The sequence below is a fragment of the Lissotriton helveticus genome, chromosome 1_1, assembly GCF_964261635.1.
Source record: "Lissotriton helveticus chromosome 1_1, aLisHel1.1, whole genome shotgun sequence".
Classification (NCBI taxonomy): domain Eukaryota; kingdom Metazoa; phylum Chordata; class Amphibia; order Caudata; family Salamandridae; genus Lissotriton; species Lissotriton helveticus.
The window spans coordinates 464477775-464501348 of NC_136057.1; positions in this window are offsets into that span (position 1 = coordinate 464477775).

Sequence of the window (23574 nt, forward strand, 5' to 3'; positions counted from 1 at the left end):
CACCATCAAATCAGGCTCTGCCTATGATCCCTGTCCTCCTCAAATTCTGCTTTCAGTAGCTGACATAGTAGCCCCCCAACTTACAGAAATTTTTAATTTCATGTTTTCCACAGGGGTCTATCCTGCCATCTGGAAAGACACCCTTCTCAAACCCCTTCTGAAAAAATCTCACCTGGACGCTGAAGACCCTAACAACTATAGGCCTATTGCCAGCTTGCCTTATGCAGCAAAACTAGCAGAAAAACTGATGAATATACAATTATCCCAGTACATTGAAGATCACCTCCTTTTAGATGATACCCAGTTTGGCTTTCGCAAACACCAGAGCACCGAGACAGCACTTATTAAAGCTACAGATGAGATAAGAACAATTCTAGATCAACGAGGGACGGCAGTACTTATCTTGCTCGATCTGTCTGCGGCCTTTGACACGGTCGATCATAACATCCTGATCGACCGTGTCAATGCTATAGGTGTTCGGAAAAAGGCCAAAGATCTTCTTACCTCCTTTCTATCCAACCGCACACAAATGGTGCAACTGGGAAATTTCAGCTCCGCCCGGATGACACGTCCTTGTGGCGTCCCCCAAGGCTCATCCCTAAGTCCAACGCTATTTAATGTCTACGTGACAGATCTAGCTAGGGTTATCAAGGACTTTGGGATGAGCCTAACATCCCATGCGGATGATACCCAATTGATATTAGCAATAAAAAATAACGGAGATAAAATTGCGGCTAATTTTCAACAAGGTATGGCAACCATCAGTAACTGGATGACGACCAACTGTCTCAAGGTAAACTCCAATAAGACGGAGGTAATGATCTTTGGAAATTTGTCCCCTAATTGGCCAGGCGCATGGTGGCCTGACGAATTAGGCTCTCCGCCCATACCAACCACTAAAGTAAAAAATCTGGGGGTACTGCTAGACGATAAACTAACATTTGCTGCACATGCAAACTCCATTGTTTCAACTGCGTTTTACAAACTTAAATCCATTAAAAAGATTCTTCCTTTTCTCCCCCCTGACTCAGGTAAAACTCTGGTTACGGCTTTTGTTATGTCAACCCTAGACTATTGTAATGGACACTTCATCAATGCTCAACAGAAAGTCATCCGCAAACTACAGTCTGTACAAAATGCAGCTGCAAGAATGCTCTCTGGGACTCCAAAATTTAAATCTATCACCCAAGTGATAAATAATTATCACTGGTTGGCGGTAAATAATCGAATCAAATTTAAGGCACTTTGTATAGCCTACAAAGCCTCCTGTAAGTTATGGCCCCGCTTTCTCATCAATTCATTGGCATTCTATGCCCCCAACAGAACACTTCGTTCTATGAATGCCTTGTTAATGACTGCGCCCCGGACTAAAACAGCTTCATGGGGTGATCGCCGTTTCATTGTTGCCACATCCAAACTGTGGAACTCACTTGATACGGACATCAGATCCTGTCCTGTCCCACTCTCACTCTCTTTAGAAGGAAAATAAAGACCTGGCTTTTTAATCAATAAATCCCTATTATTATTTTTTCTGATCTGTCTTTATCTACAGCGCCGAGACGCCTTTGGGTATTTGCCTGCGCTTAACAAATTTCATAAATAAATAAATAAATAAACATCACAGTAAACATTAGTAGCAATCATCAACACATACATATACATAGAGCCTGAAAATAAAAGACATAGTTAGATACAATAAGTACACCTGGAACACCTCACCATAATCTTAGGCGTCTTGTTATCTGAAGGAGGGTCCGTCTCTCTTTCCCTCTCTGGTTGGGTCAGGACTCTCTGTTGCACAAACACGACTGCACGTCTGCACCGTGATGTATCATCAGACCGCCAAACCACCAGATCAGCATCTCAGCATCTCAGCATCTCAGCATCTCAGCATCTCTCGGACCCCCTTTCTCTAATATAGAATGCAGCTCTCCATAGAAGTTTCTAGCTAACTCCGCCTACAGTTCTCATTGGATTCCTGTACCACCTCGTACCAAGAGCACAACAAGCAGCTGGCCAAGCGTTTTGCTCTGACTCGGCACGAAGAGAGCACATTCCACCCGATAAGAACAGGTCCTGTCTGGTTCATTACTGGTGGACACATGTAATCTAAAATATAACCTCTCACCTACAGAGGCTCAGAAGACGGCTTCAGTTTAGAATATGGAGTTGCTCAAGCATAGGCCTCTACTACTTGGAAAGCAGAATGATATTAGACCACGTCAAAGCCAATCGGCTAAAGTCATAATTCACCTAACTCAAATAACACTATGCACTTAATTCCTCAGTATCCATTATGGAGCACCTGTGTGCACCATCACCAACAACACTGCACCTTGACATCCCATACCTTCTATTCTTTGGCAAGATTATTCTAATGCAAGACCATCCTACATTAAGGCTAAAGTAACATAGCACACTAAAGTCAGTACACAATGGTGGTGATCGAGGGTCATCACAGAGCATCAGACCACTAAAGTGGCTGATTCACTACAATCATTAATGTAATTACATTCCTGCAGCTTTTGAAGCAGAAACTGCAAACCTACATTAGTTAATGAAAAAATAACAATGGCCTCTGCATACACTAAATATGAGATGAGTTCAGACGAAATCCAAAGAAGAGTCACTGAATAACAAATAACATGTACAGTGCATTTCTAAAATAACATAATATCACAAACACAAATGTATTATGTGTGGCTATTCAAAGCAGTGGCAGCCTAAAATGCCTAAAATCTAAAACTAATGGAGTACCAAAGAGGACCCAAAAGGGAAATCACTACACCACCAGGAAGTGAAACAGCGTTTGATCAATTCCCCATTTGTTAAGTTTTTCCCAAGGTTTAGAGTGAGTAACTTTGTCAAAAGAATAATTAATATATCAAACAAATAATCACAGCTTTTTTGATACTGAGCTATTTACTAGGAGGTTCAAAGCTGCAATGTTAAGTAAGGAAGAGCAACTTGGCCTAAATCAAGTTTGATTGAACTGAAGCAACTTGATTTTAATAGTCCAGCCAAACAAATGTTTTTGTAGAAAGTTCCCTAAACGTTTTCCTTTGGCATCCAGCAATGTTATAAAATGATTTTTTGGGGGTTGCTGGCATCACCATATTTAAAAAGTAGGTGAATAATTGATCCTTGCCAAGATGGTGGCATTTGGCCTCTCTGAAGTACATTAGTCATAAAAAATTTCCGAATATTTTCTCCAAAGCTCAGAAACTGATTTAAAGATGTTGATTGAGATCCTGGTGGGTCCGGCCCTCTTGGAGATCTGGAGTTTTTGATTAATGAACAAATATCCTCCCTTGTTACCTTTAAATCACCCTGTTAATAATTTGTGGCTATGAACCTACCCCTATATTGCTTGCATATACACTATTAGCATACCATGTTTTAAATGGTAAATGGAAGCCAGTGGGTGTGCTGAGAGAACCCTTTCCAAGGCCAACTAACCTCCAAAATGTTTCGTATCCTTTGGTTGTGTTGATAAAAAACAGATGAGCCCATGCTGTTTCTTTCTACCTTATCCATATCCATATGTCTTTTACATTTTACATGTGGTGTTTTTTTCTCATTGATCAGGAGTTATTTATAGACATTTTCTCAGCTGTTGGTGATGAGCTTTCTTTTCAGCATTTAACAATGCGGTGCTGGTTTTCAGATGCTATCTGGGTCTAACCGAAGGGTTGGATGATATGTAATAAACACTGAGTTTAATAATTGTTCTAAATCCTGGATCCAGTAATGTGGCAAAATAATCCTTCCCAACTCTTTATCACATGGTGATCAAATCTTGTTTTTTTAACAAGAATTTTTTTTAGTTGGACAACATGTCCCATTTTCAACTTAATTAAATACATTGCGGAGTATAATCACTTTCTACTCATGGCATAATCCTAAAGCCTGCAAATTGAAAAGTTTGAAAAATTAATAATTGTATAGTCTAATATTCTTTTTGAGTTTGAACAAATAAATGTTGGATGAGCTGGTTGGTCTACACGAAATCTGCCATATAAGGAGCAGAAATCCTAGCTATATGACTCAGTGGTGTTTGTCGTTTTTCAAGACACACTGTCAATTGAAGAAATGATACATTGAATGCAACATCAGGAGAGTCTTCAACTATAGACTGCATCGGGAGGTTCCCCAGGAGACTTAGCAGCGACTGCTGTATCCAAGATTGTGAATCCGGCCTGGCTGAGGCTCCTACTGGCTTAGTCACAGATTTTGAGAGACAGCAGCAGATTGATCCACGGTGTCCATGTCCAGGTGAGGAAAAGGTGGGATGGGGAGCGGATGAGGCTCGGTGTCGACTCGGTCCCAGGCCTTGGGCCTATGCGTGGCGCACACCATGCCCTGAGCAATCACTGCGCTGCGGCGGACCTATATCACCAAGGGCACTGCACAATACTGGTGGGGGACTCCACTAACTGACTCTAGTAGCTGATATCAACCCTGTCTGGTGGTGGTGCCAGAAGCATGGGGGTTGTTCAGGCATGGCACATGGGTGTACTGCCTAATATGCCCTCACTCACTGGAGCACATGGAATCTGGTTGCCACTGTTAGTTTGAAGGAGGCCACTAGGGTGATGCTGTCTTTCCTCGCCCCCCTGGTAGTGAGATCCTGGGTGTGCGGTGGATTTCTAATGGTGCCGCCTGAATGAAGATTCCTAGCTGACTGGAGGAGAGGGGCCGGTTGGCCACACCGCAATGCATCACATGTTTTACATAGTGCCTGGGCGTCTGTTGCAACGATGTCCCACCTGCAGACAGTGGCGTCGTCAATATTTGGCTGCTCCTGTGTGTCAGTGAACTGAGCAGCTGGGGTTCACTGTCTGGTCAGGCAGGCGATACAGGATACCCTGTACTCCAAACCATACTCTGTACTCGCAGCAGGTACCGCCCTCGAACAAACACGCACTTCCTTTGAGGGCCACATAGACACAATCACAGTTGACTTCACCCTAGAACGTGCAGATCATCACAAGCTGACTTGCAAGGTATATGACTTTGAGCAAGAACTGGCCAAAACCCCCTGCATTACCCTGAGCGCAGCATTGGAGGTGCAGTAGCTAACTGCACGTGTGAATCATTGGAAAGAACAGTGGAGGTTGCAGAGGGCTAATCCCAGCGTAACAACGTGAGGGTGTTGGGATGAGGAAGCAGAAGGGGCAGATGAAGTGGCATATACTGAGACATGGTTGGGTCATCTACTGCCAGCAGGTGCACTCTCCCCATTATTTGTTGTGGAGTGGGCCCAGCGAGTGCCGGCAAACTGTCTGCTGCAGGGGACAGGCCCTAAACCCTTTCTCTTCCGCCTGCTACATGGATCATGAGGCTGTCTTGAGGGAGGTACACAAGCTGGGGGAGTTGAAAGTGGATAATACCACAGTGCAGAGGCAGAGGGGCTATTCTCTAGTGGTTAAGCAATGCCTCAGAGAGTTGTTCATCAAATACTCAGTCTTCTACCTGTAAAGGCTGCTAGTGATCTCAGATGTTGACGCACAAATTATTGACGCCGCTGAACAGGTCTGGACCCGGCTGCAATCTACTGGTCGACAGGTGCTGCAGTCAGGGAGTGAAGGGACTGTGCAACAAGCTGTCATTCGTAAAGCCAGTCATACTGGGAGGTGTAGGAGGAGCAGTTGGCCCCCATCACAACTACAAGCCACCCCCAATCTGCAGCAGGTTATACAAGAGAGGTGGAAGGCACTGCATGCAGCTGTGACGATGTGCAATCTCACTAAGAGACAGGATCCCAACACTTCCCCTGAACGCTCCCCCTGCAACGTGGGCTCAACTGCAACGTGATCATCCAGTGCTGTGTCCGTGCAGCCCCTGAATGTGACTCCTCAGACGGCAGATAACTTAATTTAATGTTAACTTGTTGTACTTCCCTCCTTCTTCCATGGTTACGGACAGCTCTGGAGAGTCTCTGGTTTTCTGCGGTTCCTGGTCTACAGCTTCCTGTTTCAGAAGTTCCGGTCCATCGAGGTCTGTACTTAGAGGGGATCAGGTCCAGTCGTCATCCAAAGGGAACGGAGCAGTTGTTCAGATGAGCGATGCATGTCAGGGGTGGTGGTGGTGGACCTTGCCAAGGATGAAATGTAGGAGTTCTTTTATTGTCCAAGGGCCTAATTTATGAGCCCCTAGCGGCACTTTTGCAATGCTGTCACATCACTTGTTTGATGTTCCTGTGACGCCCAGATGGGTGCAAGTCGGTACTTGTTGGACTGATGAATCTCTAGACCCGATACATGTCCCGGGTTTTTGGGTATCGCCCGAGACATGGCTCGGGTTTCGGGATAACTTCCCTCATCAGTAGAGAAATGGTTAGGGGTGGAAGAGAAGTCGCAATGGTGTGCGCTCCATTGCGGTGGTTTCTATTAATTGGCTCCCTTGAGCTTTGAGCCGACGGGCTCCTGGATGCTTCCCTGCGTGCCAGTTCGGGCATCGAGGCCATTGACGGTTGTTTGGCGGCCTTCTCCTCCACCCCTAACCATTTCTCTACTGATGAGGGAAGTTATCCCGAAACCCGAGCCATGTCTCGGGCGATACCCAAAAACCCAGGACATGTATCGGGTCTAGAGATTCATCAGTCCAACAAGTACCGACTTGCACCCACCTGGGTGATCCACTATTGAACTACAAGTACGAGAATCCCGAGGGGCGATCCGGAGGAGGGGCTAGCGGTGTGCGCTCCATTGCGGTGGTTTCTATTAATTGGCTCCCTTGAGCTTTGAGCCGACGGGCTCCTGGATGCTGCCCTGCGTGCCAGTTCGGGCATCGAGGCCATTGACGGTTGTTTGGCGGCCTTCTCCTCCACCCCTAACCATTTCTCTACTGATGAGGGAAGTTATCCCGAAACCCGAGCCATGTCTCGGGCGATACCCAAAAACCCGGGACATGTATCGGGTCTAGAGATTCATCAGTCCAACAAGTACCGACTTGCACCCACCTGGGTGATCCACTATTGAACTACAAGTACCAGAATCCCGAGGGGCGATCCGGAGGAGGGGCTAGCGGTGTGCGCTCCATTGCGGTGGTTTCTATTAATTGGCTCCCTTGAGCTTTGAGCCGACGGGCTCCTGGATGCTGCCCTGCGTGCCAGTTCGGGCATCGAGGCCATTGACGGTTGTTTGGCGGCCTTCTCCTCCACCCCTAACCATTTCTCTACTGATGAGGGAAGTTATCCCGAAACCCGAGCCATGTCTCAGGCGATACCCAAAAACCGGGGACATGTATCGGGTCTAGAGATTCATCAGTCCAACAAGTACCGACTTGCACCCACCTGGGTGATCCACTATTGAACTACAAGTACCAGAATCCCGAGGGGCGATCCGGAGGAGGGGCTAGCGGTGTGCGCTCCATTGCGGTGGTTTCTATTAATTGGCTCCCTTAAGCTTTGAGCCGACGGGCTCCTGGATGCTGCCCTGCGTGCCAGTTCGGGCATCGAGGCCATTGACGGTTGTTTGGCGGCCTTCTCCTCCACCCCTAACCATTTCTCTACTGATGAGGGAAGTTATCCCGAAACCCGAGCCATGTCTCGGGCGATACCCAAAAACCCGGAACATGTATCGGGTCTAGAGATTCATCAGTCCAACAAGTACCGACTTGCACCCACCTGGGTGATCCACTATTGAACTACAAGTACCAGAATCCCGAGGGGCGATCCGGAGGAGGGGCTAGCGGTGTGCGCTCCATTGCGGTGGTTTCTATTAATTGGCTCCCTTGAGCTTTGAGCCGACGGGCTCCTGGATGCTGCCCTGCGTGCCAGTTCGGGCATCGAGGCCATTGACGGTTGTTTGGCGGCCTTCTCCTCCACCCCTAACCATTTCTCTACTGATGAGGGAAGTTATCCCGAAACCCGAGCCATGTCTCGGGCGATACCCAAAAACCCGGGACATGTATCGGGTCTAGAGATTCATCAGTCCAACAAGTACCGACTTGCACCCACCTGGGTGATCCACTATTGAACTACAAGTACCAGAATCCCGAGGGGCGATCCGGAGGAGGGGCTAGCGGTGTGCGCTCCATTGCGGTGGGTTCTATTAATTGGCTCCCTTGAGCTTTGAGCCGACGGGCTCCTGGATGCTGCCCTGCGTGCCAGTTCGGGCATCGAGGCCATTGACAGTGTTTGGCGGCCTTCTCCTCCACCCCTAACCATTTCTCTACTGATGAGGGAAGTTATCCCGAAACCCGAGCCATGTCTCGGGCGATACCCAAAAACCCGGGACATGTATCGGGTCTAGAGATTCATCAGTCCAACAAGTACCGACTTGCACCCACCTGGGTGATCCACTATTGAACTACAAGTACCAGAATCCCGAGGGGCGATCCGGAGGAGGGGCTAGCGGTGTGCGCTCCATTGCGGTGGTTTCTATTAATTGGCTCCCTTGAGCTTTGAGCCGACGGGCTCCTGGATGCTGCCCTGCGTGCCAGTTCGGGCATCGAGGCCATTGACGGTTGTTTGGCGGCCTTCTCCTCCACCCCTAACCATTTCTCTACTGATGAGGGAAGTTATCCCGAAACCCGAGCCATGTCTCGGGCGATACCCAAAAACCCGGGACATGTATCGGGTCTAGAGATTCATCAGTCCAACAAGTACCGACTTGCACCCACCTGGGTTATCCACTATTGAACTACAAGTACCAGAATCCCGAGGGGCGATCCGGAGGAGGGGCTAGCGGTGTGCGCTCCATTGCGGTGGTTTCTATAAATTATGTGCATGACCAGGACGCGCAGCGGACGAGCGCAGCGGGCGCGACGATTGCGCGCCGAAGGCGCGCCTAAGGCAAGCCCGTCTGCGCCCGTCCGCGCACGACCGGGCCCAGGGCCACAGCTCCTGCCAGACGTGCTTACCAAGAGGGTGAGTTACTCTAGCCGTGACCTACTTAGCCTCAGACCCACCAAAAGCACATACTGTCATTATGTCCATGATTCATGTGGAACTTTTACAAACTGTGCCATCTGCCCTCCGGTCAAACTACAACTGACTCAAAGGCCTCGTACACACTCTGGCCTAAAACTAGCAGTACTAAACTGTAGGTCGCTCCCTATGCATACTTTGGTCATTAACCATCTGCTTGAAGACCATGAACTACACATTCTGTTCTTAACAGAAACATGGCTTACACCGCACTCTGACTCGGATGTAGTTTTGGCTCTGCCCCCGGGCTTCCTCATCCAATCCCAGCCACGCCCCTGTGGCAGAGGAGGCGGACTGGCAATTCTGCACCGGGAGTATCTCTCGTGCAGAATCAGTGATGCCCTCATCAAGGATTCAGAGAGCTGCCATTTTGACATCCGCCTGTCCCCGGTAACCTCACTGACAGGCATTCTGGTGTATCGCCCCCCCGGTCATTCTGGCCCCTTTGCTAGCGCCCTACTGGATTCCATATCAGCTCTTGCCCACTCCACTTCCAACCTCACTGTGCTAGTGGACCTCAATATCCATTTTGACGATCCCTTAGACACAGGGGCTGCCGACCTGGCACGAGATCTTACTGCTTATGGTCTCCAACTAGCAAACACCGGAGCTACCCACATTAAGGGCCATTTGCTAGACCCAGTCTTCACCAATGTTCATACCCTCCTGGCCAAACCTGTATGCCCTCTCCCCTGGACTGACCATTTTTTGGTCCCCCTCGTATTACCAGGAGAACTCAGGAAGCCTCCTAAGTCCATTACGTACACCAGAGACAGGGCTTGGTCCAGACTCCCTATCAAGGAATGGGCCATTGCTTTAGAAGCGTCAACTCCCAATCCTACCGGGAACCCGGTCACAGCTGACAATAACTTCAGGAAGTGGATCTCCGACTCACTTGATCCTATCATCCCCATGAAAACTCGGGAAGATAAAAGCGGAAAGCTAGGTTCAGCCCCATGGTTTAACTTAGAACTTAGAGTTCTCCGCAAAGATTGTAAAAAAGCTGAACGATTATGGAGGAAGGACTGGCTTCACTCCAATAAAGATGCATACCGGAGGACTGTCAGAGCATATAAAGCCGCTCTGAAAACCTCTAAAGCCTCCTACTATGATGACAGAATAAAAAATGCCTCCAATTCCGCTAGAGAATCTTATCTCATTGTAAAAGAACTCCTAAAGATCCCTGAACCTCCATCACTGTCCAGCATCTCCCCAGACAGGAGCAAAGAACTTGCTAAATTCTTCGACTCCAAAATCACCACCATCCTGGACTCACTTCCACAGCCTAGTCAGCTAACTTGCCGGGACACGATCACACCTATCACCAGTTCAGGAAGCATCCCTGGTCCGTCTCTTAATGCCTTTAGAGCAGTCACACTGGATGAAGTCGAAAAGACCCTGGCCAAAATGAAAAGTGGCTCCCCCTTAGATCCCGCGCCCATGAGATTTCTCAAAGCAGTCGCCCCAGTGATCGCTCCTCCAGTCACAGAGCTGATCAACGCCTCTTTGTCTCAAGGCATGGTCCCCCCTGGCTGGAAGGGAGCGGTAGTCAAAGCCCTGCTAAAAAAAAAACAACTAGACCCTTCCGACCTAGCCAATTACAGACCAATCTCGCTCCTTCCTGGCATCAGCAAGATTGCCGAAAAATTGGTCAACGCGCAGCTGTCCCAGTTTCTAGAATCAAACAAACTGCTGCGTCAGTCCCAAACGGGGTTTCGCCCTGGCCAGGGCACGGACACCGCCCTCCTCGCTGTCATCGAGGAGGCAAGGTGCATTCTGGATTCGGGGGGATCAGTGGCAGTGATCCTCCTGGACCTTAGTGCAGCCTTTGATACGGTGGACCACCGTGTCCTGCTCCACCGGCTGGCTAGGGCGGGACTCGGGGGCACAGCGCTGGCCTGGCTGGAGTCTTTTCTCTCGGGCCGCTCTTTTCAGGTCTGGGATGGCTGCTCCCGGTCTGACTCTCTTCCTCTGATAAATGGGGTTCCCCAGGGCTCTTCATTGAGCCCCACCCTTTTTAATGCCTATATGGCCCCTCTGGATGATGTAGTTGCCCCCTTTGGATTTAAGATCGTGAGCTACGCGGACGACACGCAATTGGTCGTCTCACTGTCACACTTAGACCAGCGCCCAGACAGTCTTCTGCACTGCCTCCAGAAGATCCATCACTGGATGTGCGAATCTTCGCTCAAGCTCAATGGGTCTAAAACAGAGGTCATGCTGATGGGCAAGAAATGGACAACTATTCCATCATCTGTTTGGCCCGACTGCTTGGGTGAGGTGCCCACCCCCAGGAAAGAACTTAAGAGCCTGGGGGTCTGGCTTGAACCAGACCTAACCATGAAAACCCAGGCTACTAAAACAGCTGGTACTTGCTTTGGTCTCATGCGGTCCGTCCGCAAGATTCTTCCCCTACTCCCCCCCCTTCCAGGAAATTACTGATTCAAGGACTAGTTCTTGCCCGACTGGATTACAGTAATGCTGTCTATCTGGGAGCCCCTGAATCCACCCTGGGTAAGCTGCAACGAACCCAAAATGCAGCTGCTCGGATGTTGCTTGGTTTACCTTCCAGATCTTCCGCAAGACCTGCCCTCAAAGCACTCCATTGGTTACCAGTACGAGAGAGGATCGAGTTCAAGGCCATGTGCATTGCCCACAGGCTCCTAAATGGACAAGGCCCTTCCATCTTGGAAGAAATGGTTACCCCGTACAAGGCCCTGAGGTCCCTACGATCGGACAATGAACGACTGGCGAATGTCCCCAAGTTTAGGAGGGCACGTACCGGAGGCCGTCGCTTCTCTGTAAAGGCAGCCTCTCGCTGGAATCTGCTTCCCCGCAGCCTGCGATTAGAACCCTGCTACCTTCGCTTTCGCAAACAACTTAAAACGCTGCTTTTCCCCAAGTAAAGAGTTCCGCTCCTCCCTTCCCCCCTCTTAGCCAATTCACAGTTTTATAGCGCGGGGATGCCCTCGGGTCACCAGGCGCTCTATAAATCCTTAAATAAAAATAATAATAATAAATAAAGTGAAGCAACTGCCCACCAGTTTTTTGACGTGGGTCTCCAGATTTAAATTTTCATTAAAGCTGACCCCCAGATTCCGCACCGTATTCACTGGTGTCAGTGGTCCATCCGAGGCTAAAGGCCAAAAGTCTGCAGGCAGGCTTCTGGCAATCCTCCCCACCTTGCATTGTAGGATCTCCGTTTTTCCGCTGTTGAAGTGGAGCGAGTTTCCCTTCAGCCATGTCACCATTTCATGCATACAGGCATGGAAGCTATCTAATGAATCCGCCTGAGCACCATTAAGGGAGATCATAAGCTGTGTGTCATCAATAATTAATTACCGGTTCTATTTTTCAGGATACTCTAATAACAGATAGCTCAATAAATAAGAGTCAAGATTCGAGGTAGCTGGAGTTGACAGGCTTTAATCAGGCATAAAAAGGACAGGAACAGGACAGCCTGCATGGGAATAGGATGGCAGGGCCCGGCAGCTGCCGGGCAGGATCTGGGAATGATGCGCATAACTTTTAATAACAGTGCACAATATTTATAGTTAAACAAATACATTACATTCAATACAGTAGGCGTAGCAGTAGGCGGAGTTTGTAACAGTCGCGAAAGATAAGGCATAAAGTGGGTGTAACAAGAGGTGTGTACAGGGCGTATACATAGACATGTGATGCAAACGTAACAGAATATGTCATAAACGGGGCGGAAACATGGAGGGGGCTACCTGAGCAGCTGCGACCTCTAACCTAGTGGTGCGCGCAAATGGGCAATGACGTGTTACCAGGGAGAACTGGGGGCTATGACTTCTGCACTAGAAGAGGAGACGAAAGTCTGGAGTGTCAGAGCGACATGTACCCAGGCATATCTAGTATCTGGTGTTTAGAGTACATGTTGATAGAATCCAAAAGTTATCAGGGCAAAGGCTAACAGACATTAAGACTGGTGCATACATTATTCTATATGTAGTGCGTGTGCGAGGAATATTAAATGAATAGTAATACAGTATTTCTCTTACATGGAGACATAAAGGCTAGACCATGACGGAAACTATTGATGCGATTCAGTAACTTAGGAATGCAGAGAAGGAGGGCTGGACTGATAACTAGAAACATAACATACTCTTGGCAGACTGGGAGGCAGAGCCAGGCCGAGCCGGGCACTGCGAGGCAAGAAGTAAGCTAAGGGTCAGGGATACAGGTGGGGGCTGTATCGCTCCTTGGAGAGGGTTCAGGAGACAGGAGCTGAATCTGAGTCCGGGCCCTTTTGAGGCCTAGAAACGGGGACAATTCAATGAATTAACGTGCACACTGTAAAACGTGGCAACGTAGCTTTTACATAGGCCTGATATTCGTTGTTTTCACGAAAACTGGAAACTGGCATACTAGAGATGGACACAACTGTAATTGCGTCTTTAATCGATCAGAGGGGAATACATGCATATTGATCATGCACATATGGCATAAGATGGGGAACACGTAGGCACATACAACATGGCAAAATTTACTTTTCATGTATGCAGCCTGGCACTTGAGTGGCTGCCAGGGCTCTTGGGTGCACTCTTAAATGAGTAAACTCTTAGTTAGCTTTCAACATTTCAATTCTTATTTAATCAATTATTTATATGATATATTGCATCAGTATATCCATCGTAATTACACATTACTGGCATGTATAAACATAAATCAAAACAAATTCATAACATTTAGTTCATCAACCCAAATTTACAACATAAAGTGCATCAACCCAATGCATTTCGGGACCTTGCGGCCCCTTCGTCAGGGGTCTGTCAAAAGAGAACATGAAGAAAAAAGAAGAATAGCAGAGAGAAGAGAGAAAGAGAAAAAGAAAACTCATTACTCTCGATGTTTAAAGGTTTCTCAGTTACTTCAATTTAGCGAATATTATCTTTTAAATGACAGTTCAGCAGCAACCGACAACATCAGATGAGAGTGGAGTTTCAGATAGCGACACTAACACATCGAGGCAACCCTTAAGTAAACAACAAACAGCCCCTTCGACTTCAGTAGAAACCACAAGCAGCACAGCTTCAATTTCGGATCCTTTTTTAGAAGTGGGCCCACTACCCAGCAAACCGCCGGATCAAGCAACAACATCACAGGTGGACAAAAAACGAGACGAGGAAAGAGAAAAGGAAAGGGAAAGGAAAGCGAGTCTAAGAAGTCAGACCAAAACCTCATGATAAATATATCTGAGTATCCTTTGACAAATTTTGAGGCAGATCTGCTTAATAAAGGAACATCATTTGTAAGTACTTATCAAACTAACGAGCTAGAAACAGAAGTTGCGTTTTTTAAGTTCATGCGGCTATTGAGGCTCAAACATTTTTTCACGATAGTGAATCCAGTTCAAACTGAAGAGAACGAAGACGTCAAATTTAGACCGAAGAGCACTTTTCTAGCTCCAATTTCACATAAAACACTTGATACTTTCGAAACACTAGTCAAGGCTGATCTAAGCAAAATACATTTTAAAAGGAAGTTGAACAATCTAACTAAGGCTGAATACAGTGCTTTACAGGCATTAGCTAAAAATCCAACAATCGTAATCCAGAAAGCGGACAAAGGAGGGGGTCTAGTGATAATGGATTCTGCATTTTATCTACAAAAAGGCACAGAGCATGTTAATGACACAACAACTTATGTAAAATTGAATAATGATCCGACTATGGAAAATAGCACAGACTTTGGACAAAATACTGGATAAAGCTGAGGAATTGAATTGGATCAACTCGACAACTAAGCGCTACCTAAGACAAATTTATCCGAGAAGACCGAGGATATATTTTATGCCAAAAATCCATAAAAACCTTCAAAAACCACCATTCAGACCTATAGTGTCTGGATGTTCTTCAATATTTGAAAACCTGGGCATATTCATTGATAGTCACATGCAATCATTCATACAACAATGGCCCACATATTTGGAGGACACTTCTGACTTTTTAAGAAATCTCAAAACTATTGATGTGAAATCAGTGAGTGAATGGATTATCTGCACAATAGATGTTACATCATTGTACACATCGATACCTCACAAACTGGGCTTGGAAGCCATGGAATGGGCTTTATTAAAAGGAGAAAAGCCAGAAGAGGTCAAATGTATGATTATCCAGTTATTGGAATTTTGTTTAGAAAATAGCTATTTTACCTGGCAAAATGATTTTTTCTTACAATTGAATGGTACAGCCATGGGCTTTCCTGGAGCCTGTATCTATGCTAACGTCTTCATGGCTAAATTTGAAGAAGATCATATTTTGAAACATCCGGAGTGGCAAGAAGGCCTGGTCTATTATAAAAGATATATAGATGATATCTTTATAATCTGGAACAACTCACAGACAAAGCTGGTTGAGAATATTCAGCATTTAAATACCGTTGATCCACGAATCCAGTTCACACATAGTATGAGTACTGAAGCTTTGCCATTTTTGGATGTCTTAGTAGAAATCAAAGAGGACTCTATACACACAAGTGTTTACAAAAAACCAACAGACAAAAACAATGCATTACTATATGGAAGCTTCCATCCCGCAAGTCTGATTAACAACTTACCAGTGTCGCAATTCATGCGGATAAAGAGAATCACATCAAATCCAGATATCTGTGAAAAAAACATTGAAGAGCAAAAACAAAAGTACTTGGACAGAGGGTACCCGAAAAAACTTCTTGAGGCACATGTTGAAAAAATTAAAACTATCCCTAGGCATGAACTACTCCAGAAGAAACCCAAAAAAACAAATAAAAGGATGGTATTCGTGACAAAATACTCCACAGCATCTTGGGAGATTAAGAAAATAATAAAGAAAAGATGGGAAATTCTGCAAGCCGAAAAAGACTTCGGTTCTCTTTTTCTTGAGCAACCCTTGTTTGCCTATAAAAGGGCTCAGAATCTCAAAGAAATGCTAAGTAAACCTAGTAAATCTAGAGGAGACATTGAACCAACAACTTTCAAAGGAACAACAAAATGCCACAATTGCAAAAATTGTAACAACGTAATACCAGGGAACGTAATTCTACACCCAAGAACCGGTGAACAAATTCAACTAAAACACAATACAACTTGCAACTCGGAACATGTGATTTACACCATCAAGTGTCCATGTGGACTCCTATACGTAGGAAAAACAGATAGGAAATTAAAAGTGAGGTTAACCGAGCATAAGAGCCGGATAAGACTTAAGAATACCACATCACCGTTGGCGCAGCATTGGATCGAATCTAGACATACAATCGCTCAACTAAGATTTCAGATAGTTGAGCAAGTTCCGCAAAGACTTGGTTTTGATAATGCAAGGATCCTACTCCAGAGAGAAGCTTACTGGATGGGTAAATTACAGACACTAGTCCCTTTTGGGCTTAATGATAAAATGGAGATGGTTTGTTTCCTTTAAACAGACATAAAACAAGGCCAGCTCTGAAGCCCCGTGAATTCAGACCCGCGATGTATTGGACAGCAAAACAAACACACAAATTTTTGTAAATAAGCGCATAGTTGGACAGCACATTTCTCACAGTACACAACTTATATCCAATAACTATCAGAATTGATAATAATTTTTTTAAAAATATATAAAGAGATCGTATCTCAATATATGAGAGATCAAGTGAACTGTCATTTAAAAGATAATATTCGCTAAATTGAAGTAACTGAGAAACCTTTAAACATCGAGAGTAATGAGTTTTCTTTTTCTCTTTCTCTCTTCTCTCTGCTATTCTTCTTTTTTCTTCATGTTCTCTTTTGACAGACCCCTGACGAAGGGGCCGCAAGGTCCCGAAATGCATTGGGTTGATGCACTTTATGTTGTAAATTTGGGTTGATGAACTAAATGTTATGAATTTGTTTTGATTTATGTTTATACATGCCAGTAATGTGTAATTACGATGGATATACTGATGCAATATATCATATAAATAATTGATTAAATAAGAATTGAAATGTTGAAAGCTAACTAAGAGTTTACTCATTTAAGAGTGCACCCAAGAGCCCTGGCAGCCACTCAAGTGCCAGGCTGCATACATGTTTCACTAGGTGTTAGCAGGCACCAATCAAAGGTAGCACTCATATCAAATTAAATATCTCTAAAAATTGTACTACAGTGTGCAGCACCCACACACATTCATTGTTTCAAAATTTACTTTTCCACATTCCCTCCTTGTGCCCTACGTTTCCATCAGGAAACATCTATATTCATGATACCATCTATCATTTCATATAGCATCATTTGCTCGTCTCGAATTGTCTTGGAACGGGATTTAGGACTAGGAATACAAGAGGTAGCACAAATGCCGCAAATCGCAGGGCCACATTGTATACAGAGGCAGCAACTGAATATGATCATTACTGCAATACCTAGGAATGACAATACTTTCCATCCCCAGGCAGAAATTATACTCCAGAGCCAACCGGACCATGTCCAGGTGCCTGGATTCTGGTGTAACTGATGGGCAATTTTGTGAAGTCTGGTTATAGCTGAATAAACAGACGGCGCGTTATTAGGAATGAAAATGCAGCAACTAGATCCGATGACTCTACATGCTCCTCCTCTATCGGCCAGTATGACGTCAAGAACGAGACGATTTTGGAGCACGACAAATCTCATAGCAGATTGCTCTTCAGTTAAGTTACCTAGAGCAGAAGTAGTCTCATTCACTACTGCTTCGAGGGTTCTGGTTAACCTACGTATTAACTTACTATTCTGGACAGGTCCTATAAAGAAGAAGAAACCTTTATTGAAATCTTGATACTGTTCTAGAGTAGTTTCAGTTTGATCGACAATTGGGGACTCGATCTCCCTTCTATGTCTGACGTGTACTAGATGTGTGTTTCTGTGATAATCAGATGGGGCTAGAAAAACTGGTGGCAGTAGGAAGGCAATGTAACATGTTCCATCCCAATCGAGGGGCAGACGAACATATGCGGTCTGACCACAAACAAAATAAGAATGACGTGATGCTTTGAAAATAGATTTCCCACTGTCACTATACTTGACAGTAGTAGTACAATCACTATGTCCTACATGTGCGGAACCATTCTTTCTGACACATAATTCGCCTTTGACTGGTAGTACTGAAATAGCAGGTAAGTCTGGAGTAGTATCAGACTGAACATTCAGGACCATAAAATTCGAAGAATAATTACCTAAATTATAAACTTCATTTTCTAGATCTAACCCTATTCTATGGGGGAGACCTTGCTTGTCAGGAAAACATGTTCTATTCAGAAGGGACATATCATTGGAGGATGACGTTAACATGGACCATGCTCCACACGAACCATTATGTGAAAACGGATAAGGAAAGAGTGGCAGAACTCCCTTCGGTGTCTGGAAAGGGGGGAGTCGACCACACACCCAACAATTAGTGGCATTGCTGGTCTGGTGTGAATAGTGTAACATTCTTATGAATGTATTATTACGCATAGCAAGACGATAGGATAGCTCGTGAGGAGGCAGATCACTAAATGTGTGCTCTACTGTAGCATTAGAAAACTTATTTACATGAGGAATTGGGAAACATAAATGCAATGCATAACTTGTGCAGGTAACCATCAAACTTAGAAACAATAAGAAACTTAGAAAAACGATACATCTTATGGAGTTTTGACTAACTCTCTCACTATGGGGGTCTATCTCATACATGTCAGGGACCTGTCTAACCGTTTCACCCGAGAGGGACTTAGACAATTAAACTGGCTGACTTATTTTACTAGACCGGAGCTTTAATTTATACTCCTGTTGCGGAGTTTTCTCTAACAGAGGAACTTTCAGTTCAGGATTTAGATCAATATCTGGTTTCAGGCAGTCTTTAGAAATGGAACAGTCTTTAGAAGTGTCCTTTAAAAATGTCTTTTTCCGGACTTCATGGAATTTCTTGATATGTGACAGATGGACCCACCCCTTGCGGCCTTCCAACTTCACGGCCGTACGGGTGGTCAGGAGGACAAGTCTCGGCTCCTTCCAACGAGGCTCCAGCGGACTTGAACGATCAAAATTTCGGACCAATACGAGGTTTCCTGGAACGATTTCATGCGGTTTCACCTCGGTATTGTCTGGAAATGCAGCGGCAACCTGTGAACGACAAGAGTGTAGGGCAGACATCAAGGAAGCTAGGTAATCTGTCAACATATTACTGGAAACATCTGTAATACTGCGGGGTCTAGGTGTACCCCACATGTTTGGGGGGCGGCCGAATACGACCTCATAAGGGGACAGACCTGATCTGGAATGTGCGACCATGCGCATGAAGAACAAAGCAACTGGCAGGGCAACTAGCCAGTCTACACCTTTCTCTTTACATGTCTTAGCAATACGGATTTTCAGGGTTTGATTATGTCTCTCTACGAGACCGGCTGCTTCAGGATGGCGCACACAATGGAACTTCCACTGGTACCCTAACAGAAGGGAAACATGTTTCATTAACTCGGATGAGAAAGGCTGGCCGTTATCAGAATACACGACCCTAGGGAGTCCATAGCGGGGGAAGAATTCACGAACCAACTGCTTGGCAGTGGTCGCGGCTGTGTAATCTGGAACTGGATATGCTTCTGTCCACCTGGACAAAGCGCATACAACTACGAGGACATACTTGAAACCTCGACATCGCTCCATCTGAATATAATCCATCTGGAGGACTTCAAAAGGGTGGTCAGGAGGTTGGAATCCACCTTGTTCCACCGGGACACTTTTACCTGGATTGAACTGGCAACATATCATACAGGTACGGACTTTCTGCTTGGCTGCAGCTCGTAAGTGCTTGTTGAACCAAAGGTTCTGTATACTGTCTAACATAGCTTTTTCTCCTAGATGTGCTGGACTATGTGCGGTATTAATAATGACTTGAACCATAGAGTCGGGGAGAAACCATGTGGCTTTTCCCTTCGTCACCCATCCCTGATCTGTCTGGACCCCTCCTTGTTCGGACCATTTCCTGATTTCTTCAGGAGTAGCATGTAACTGTATGTCTATGACATCTTGTGTAGGGTCCTTAACTGTCATACAGGTAGTCTGTTCTGGAGTGGATGTCTGTGTCTTGTTAACTGGAATGTCTGGAGTCTGAGCTGTAAGCTTGGCTGTTCGATCTGCTAGATCGTTACCTTGGGAAATGATGTCAGTAACTTTCGTATGTGCCTTGCACTTCATGATAGCGATAGCTGTCGGTAAATGTATTGCATCTAACAGAGCTTGAATGAGGAGACCATGCTGAATCTTGGTTCCATGAGAAGTCATGAAACCTCTCTCCTGCCAGAGTACTCCGAAGTCGTGTACAACTCCGAATGCGTAACGTGAATCTGTATATATGTTTACTTTCAGGTTCTTGGCACGTATGCAGGCTTGGGTCAGAGCAACTAGCTCTGCTGCTTGAGCAGACAGGATGTCAATACGGTGTGTTTCTATAACTTCGGTGTCAGTAGTCACTGCATACGTGGCTACTAGTTCTCCTGTACTAGTTCTCATACATGAACCATCCACATAAAGTGTCAGGTCGGGATTAGGTAATGCAATGTCTGTCAGGTCTTGTCTTAGTCATAGTATTAATGACTTCCACACAGTCATGTGTGGCAGGATTTGAAGTAACTGACGGTAACAGTGTAGCAGGATTTAGAACGTTGCAGCGTCTGATTTCTATGTGTGGCTGGAATAGTGTCAGTTCATAACCTGTTAAACGTGCAATAGTCAAGTGCTGAGTCTGTGTTCGGTTTAAAAGAACTTCCACGGAGTGTGGAACTTGTACTGTCAGGGAGTGTCCTAATACTATGGAATCACTTTGTCTGATTGCTAGAGCTGTGGCTGCAACTGACTTGAGGCACGCAGGCAAAGCCTGGGCTACCGGATCTAATGTGCTCGAAAAATAAGCACAAGGCTTGTACTGTCCTGCTTGATCTTGTGTGAGAACAGATAATGCAGTACCATCACGTTCTGCGACAAAAAGTGTAAAAGACTTACTGTAGTTCGGTGTAGCTAGAACAGGTGCTTGGCATAAAGCTTTCTTTCATTCATTAAAACTAAGTGTATGTTCAGATGTCCAAGGGAGGACAGTCGATACGGCTGCCTCCTGTGTCGTTAACTGTATCAGCGGTTTTGCCAGAAATGCATACTGAGGAATCCATTGTCTGCAGTAAGAAGTGAGGCCAATAAAAGCACGTACCTCCTTCTGTGTCTTGGGCTGTGGAAGACTCGCTATCAACTGGATACGGTCTGGTGTCAACTGCCTACCCCACTTGGACAGTAAGTGGCCTAAGTAGATCACTTGCTGGACACAGAACTGGAGCTTTGAAGGGGACACCTTGTGCCCCATCTCGGCCAGGAAATACAGAACTGTAAGTGACGCACGCTCGCAGTCACGTTCAGAACGGGCTGTGATCAGTAGATCATCGACATACTGGAGCAGGGCAGTGTCAGTTGGCATGTGAATATTGTCTAGTTGTCTTTTAAGTGCTTGACTGTAAATACTAGGACTTTCTGTGAAACCTTGAGGAGCTCCTGTGAATTTATAGCTCCTTCCATTTAAACAAAAACCAAAAAGGTACTGGCTGTCTGGATGAAGGGGGACACTGAAAAATGCATTCTTGAGGTCTATTACAGTAAAAAATGTAGCTTCAGAATCAATGGCTGTCAATAGGGACGAAATATCTGGGACTACTGGATACTGGGGTATGATACATTTATTAAGTTCTCGAAGGTCAATCACTAATCGATATACTGGAGGTGCATTTGGATCAGTACGTTTCATGACTGGAATGATAGGAGAATTACATACATTGGAGTCAGTTTCTACGACCACTCCTTGAGCAATGAGCTCATCAATAATTTTGGATAAGGCTGTTACAGCCTCAGGTGGCAATCTGTACTGTCTGATTCGTGGAAAGACTATACCTTGCTTGAGAGTCACACGATGGGGTGTGATTTGCATAAAACCTACATCAGTTGGACCTTGCGCCCATAAATGCTGCGGTACATTGGATAATCTTGGATCAAAATCGCGTAATACATAGTGACCTTTAAAGTCTCTCAAAAACAATCGGACTCCTTCTGGGGAGCAGCAAATTACTGCACCTAATTCCTTCAGTGTTTTAATGCCTAACAGATTTTCTGGACATGATTTCGTAAGTAACAAATCAGTAGTTCGGGACAATGGACCAACTTCTAGAGTAACTGGTTTTGAAATTTCGTTAATAATAGGCTTTCCTGAAAATCCAAGGGAAACATTTCTAGAGCCTGAGAGCGGAGCCCCTGGAACCTCGTCATGACTGATAGTAGTCCTACTTGCCCCTGTATCAATCAAAAAATTTCTGTCTTTCCCTAATACTTGACTGTGCACATTGGGACCCTCTTGATCTACAGGTATCTCGATGAGAGGCAAGCCTACCTCCCTCTCTAGGCTGTTTCATGAATACTGTTGATACTCTGGATACTCTGTCTGAGCATACTGGTACATTTGCTGTGTAACATGCTGTGTTGCAGCGATAGGCTGCGGTGCTGGAACTGTCTGTTGTGCATTCTGCGGTGACTGAGAAGTCTGTGAAACTTGTTCTTGTCTAGGCGGACGTGGTCTTTCTTTAGTCTTACCAGTAGCTATGTTGTGTTTCAGAACTGCACACTCGTTTATAAAATGACCTGGTTGTTTACAATAATTGCAAGTCCCTTTAACGGGAGCTGCAGGATGACTGGCTTGATTCGGACCCCTCTTCTGACTGTCTTGTGGAACAGATTGTGCAACTAGTACTTTCATTTTCGTGTCTTTCATACGTCTCCTTTCGTGTTCTTGCTCTTCCCTGATTCTATTCTGGTGATACTGGAGCATCTGGAGCATTTGTGACGGGGTACTAGCTTGCCAGGTACTTTCGACTTTCAAAACTCGATTTTTAACTTGTGGACTTGAATTCTCGACTAGTTTAGTAACAAAAAGATGAGGGTATGACTCACTACCTGTCTTCAAACCACTGTTAATTATAAAACATTTTTCAAATCTAGAATAAAAATCACTAGTGTCTTCATCCTGTTTCTGTTTACATGCTGAAATTGCATCCCAATCTTCCTTTTTCGTGGCTAGTAACCTTGGCAAGACTTGTATCAATAACTCGGGCAATTCTTTACATTTGTCCCCAAGACCGGTACCTGGTACTCGGGAATTATCTTCAGCTTCTAGAGCTGTCCAATCTATCTTTTTCTCTCCCACCTCCCATTCTTTTTCCTTGAGTTTTTCATATACCCCTGCGGGCAACAGGACTTTTAGCATTTTAATGATATCTGGATACGTGTATTCTCCCATACGGAGCATGTCTTTTAATTCTCGATGGAACCCTGCTGGATCTTTGTCGTGACAAGGAATTAATTTCTTCATCTCTAAGAGTTCTATCTTTGTGATAGGGGTGTAAACAAATACTCGTTGCATTTCACCACCCGCTGTCCTAACTGGGTGTACTTCTCGTAACGGATGCTGTCTATCTATGTAAAATGATTTACTTTCTGGGGGTGAGACATGAACAAAATGCGGATTCAGAAACGTTCTATATTTGTGGCGCTGTTCTAGAATGATACTAATTAAATCGGTACCTAAACCTTTCCATCTATACTGGAGTAACTCGTTCAGAACATCATGTAACGGACCTG